At 42.9% G+C, this 3,184-nt stretch overlaps 1 pseudogene; it reads right to left on the bottom strand.

The window, feature by feature from the left end:
* Window positions 1-1,500: 1,500 nt before the first annotated feature.
* On the bottom strand, window positions 1,501-1,618 carry LOC126164126 (5S ribosomal RNA; annotated as a pseudogene).
* Between the last annotated feature and the right edge of the window lie 1,566 nt (window positions 1,619-3,184).

Raw genomic sequence — 3,184 nt, 5'->3', positions numbered from 1 at the left:
CCACACTATCATTCATTTCATCACAATAACTAATACCAATATCGAAAGACTAAACGCTTCATCATCAAGCTGTCATGTGAAACTATAAGATACGAAAAAAAAATCAATTTTGTGTGCCAATTAGTTCCCTCAGAATTGAATGAGAAGTATTATGTAACGATGAAAACACCCAAGTAAGTGAAACTTCCTGTCAGATTAAAACTGTGTGCTGGACCGAGACTCGAACTCGGGACCTTTCCCTTTCGCAACAAGTGCTCTACCCACTGAGCTACCCAAGCACAACTCACAACCCGTCCTCACAATTTTACCTCCGCCAGTTCCTCTTCTCCTACCTTCCAAACTCCACAGAAGCTCTTCTGCTAACGTAAATAAGTGGTTTTTAATTTTTTAAAGGAAATGAAGGATCTTTACCCCAAAACTGACACCAGTTTGATGTAACTTTGTTTCATTAACATAAAGTATTTTTTACAGCAAGAAACTTGGAGAACTCATTTCTGACATGCGGTTGGGTTGCGTATGTAGAACAGTGCGACCGCTTCAGGAGGAATCGCTCGCCTACTCGCAAGATGCCACGTTTGCATCGGATGAGACAAGGACCGTGCTGCCACCAGCACGCGGGGCTTGGCGGAAGGCGCTGAGTACGAAGAAACGCCCCTGGTGGAAGAGGTTGCATACCTCTCTTTGCACTTGCAAACCAAACCTGGGTGGTTAAATAATCTTTCTCTAGGTGGCTTTCGATACACTGCCTTCAGCCATATGCTACTGTATTAATGTAATAAGGTAATAACAGTGACAGGAGCCACACGAGAAACTCTCTAAATTTTCTGCCATGCAGCAGGGGGATATGACAGACCGTGGTACTAAGCTGTAAGATCTGTGTGATGTTTTCTGATCTGCTTCACCTGGAGTATTGTAAGTGTCCACAACATAATTATGTTTTAAAAAACTGCAAAAAATATTTTAATTTGTGCGCAGTGCTCAGGATAGGGTACTGTTTGAGGTAAAAAAAAAATCAGAAAACTATTTCTTAAATGTTGTTTTGTTCACAAACCCACAGCTTAGTTTTAGCACATAATGAGAAAGCTGTTTCTTTTGTTTTGATTATTCCTGGTTGTGCAGCATTCCTGACAAATCTGTAGATATACAGGGTTTTCCAAAAAAGATTAATCCAGCTTCTACAATCATGAAGACAGAAACTTGTGGCAAATTTGAACTGCTACACGTCTCCAGTTGAAAATGCAGGGTCCCCTGCTCACCCATTCATCAACCAATGTGCATTGAATTGAGGTGATGGTAAAAGCACTCCATCTTTAGGACACGAGTGGCCTACCGGGACCATCTGACCGCCGTGTCATGCTCAGTTGAGGATGCAGATAGGAGGGGCATGGGGTCAGCACACCACTCTCCCGGTCGTTATGATGGTACTCTTGACCGAAGCCGCTACTACTCGGTCGGGTAGCTCCTCAGTTGGCATCACGAGGCTGAGTGCACCCCGAAAAATGGCAACAGCACATGGTGGCCTAGATGGTCACCCATCCAAGTGCCGACCACGCCCGACAGTGCTTAACTTCGGTGATCTCACGGAAACCGGTGTATCCACTGCGGCAAGGCCGTTGCCGAGGTGATGGTAACACAACAACAAAAGGTATTTTATGTACTCTGTTTCAACAGGTGCAGTTCGGTTACAATTGTATGGGTATGATTTTTGTCAAGAGCTCAGCCTCAATAATATATTAAATGTAAGGGCCTTTTTTTGTTGGTGTTTGTCAGACTCAGTCTGTGTCCCTCCCCTAGCAACAACTCTGGCTGAATTGCAATGTTGGATAGCAACAGCAGTGAATGCAGTAACTCTAGCCATGCTCACAAAATGAGTCCGGCTATATTCTGGATATTTGTCATGCATTCAGTGAAGGGCCCATTGAACATTTGTGAATGATAAATCAAAATTTTGGTCCTAAATGTAATTTTAAAAATCACCCCAAGGTCGTATGTGCAAACATGTAAAAGCTATAATGTTGTAAAATTTCGTGGCACTTTTGAAAATAAAAACTTTGGCACCCTACAAGCAAGTTAAAACACATGCCAAGTTTCTACCTTCATGCACGTAGAAGATGTAGTCTTTGAAAATCAGATGGATCTTTTTTAATTACCTAGTACAATAAGACAAGTAACTGTCTAACTAGTGCTTATCGTTGCAGGGTTCTCGTGTCCTGCGAACAACCCATTCCCATACGGCGACCACTCACGACACGCGTTCCCGGGCTCCTGCCGCCTGTTCATTATGTGCTTGCGAGATGGTTCGCACAAGGTCGGTGGCTGTCCTCCTGGCTACGCCTTCAATGCAGAGTCCCGCAACTGTGAGGTGGCTACCACTGTGCCGGGCTGCAGTGGTCGCATCCTGGGCTCATAATGGGACACTGGTTTGAAAATCGAAAGACAAGATGTGCTATGTTCTGCCAGGAAAAGTGCTCCTGTGTTCTGTCAGTCAGTAAGAGCTGGGTGGTCACTGCCTCCATACAGGTGGAGCTCTCAGTGTGTCACCAGAGTCTGCTGTCACTGGCTGTACAATTGTTTCTCTAATTGTTTTCAACAAGAAACACCTTTTACTTTTACTTTTCCAAAGTTATGTAAGCCACTCTACACTTCCACCTTTAAAACTAGTTTTGTTATTTTGTAAACAGTCAACAAAAATTGCATTTATTATGAATATGGACAACTATAAGGAAATATGTTTTCACCATTGATAACAGCTTAAAAATCCCTCTGTGAACAATTGCAAATGTCTGCCAGAGAAGATTTAAACCCACATCCCTACTGTTAGTCAAGAATACTCTTTCTAAATAACAACCCGGTGGATACCCCAAAGATTGAGTTGAAGCTCTAACCTGCCTCTATTTGTTTCTTTCTTATCCATCCTCTGCAGAAACTCTTCTACAATGACCAATTATCAGTACATAAGGAATTATATGTGGATAGCCTATGATATGTTTCAAGGCAGGAACTGATTACACACTTGGGGCAATTTTATGGAGTTGAACATTCATGTTGCCTCAGGAGTGTTTACCACATGGGGACCAGAATCTCAATCTGATAGCAACAGATAGGAATTTTTGCCATCCAACATATTGTGTGCCATAGTCAAGCTATTCTCTGCGCCATATAGTTCCTGCCAGGTGTTGCTTCT

Source organism: Schistocerca cancellata, chromosome 2 (genome assembly GCF_023864275.1).
Source record: "Schistocerca cancellata isolate TAMUIC-IGC-003103 chromosome 2, iqSchCanc2.1, whole genome shotgun sequence".
NCBI classification, from domain to species: Eukaryota; Metazoa; Arthropoda; class Insecta; order Orthoptera; family Acrididae; genus Schistocerca; species Schistocerca cancellata.
The sequence above is the reverse complement of the archived record's forward strand: the minus strand, read 5'-3'. Positions and strand labels throughout refer to the sequence as shown.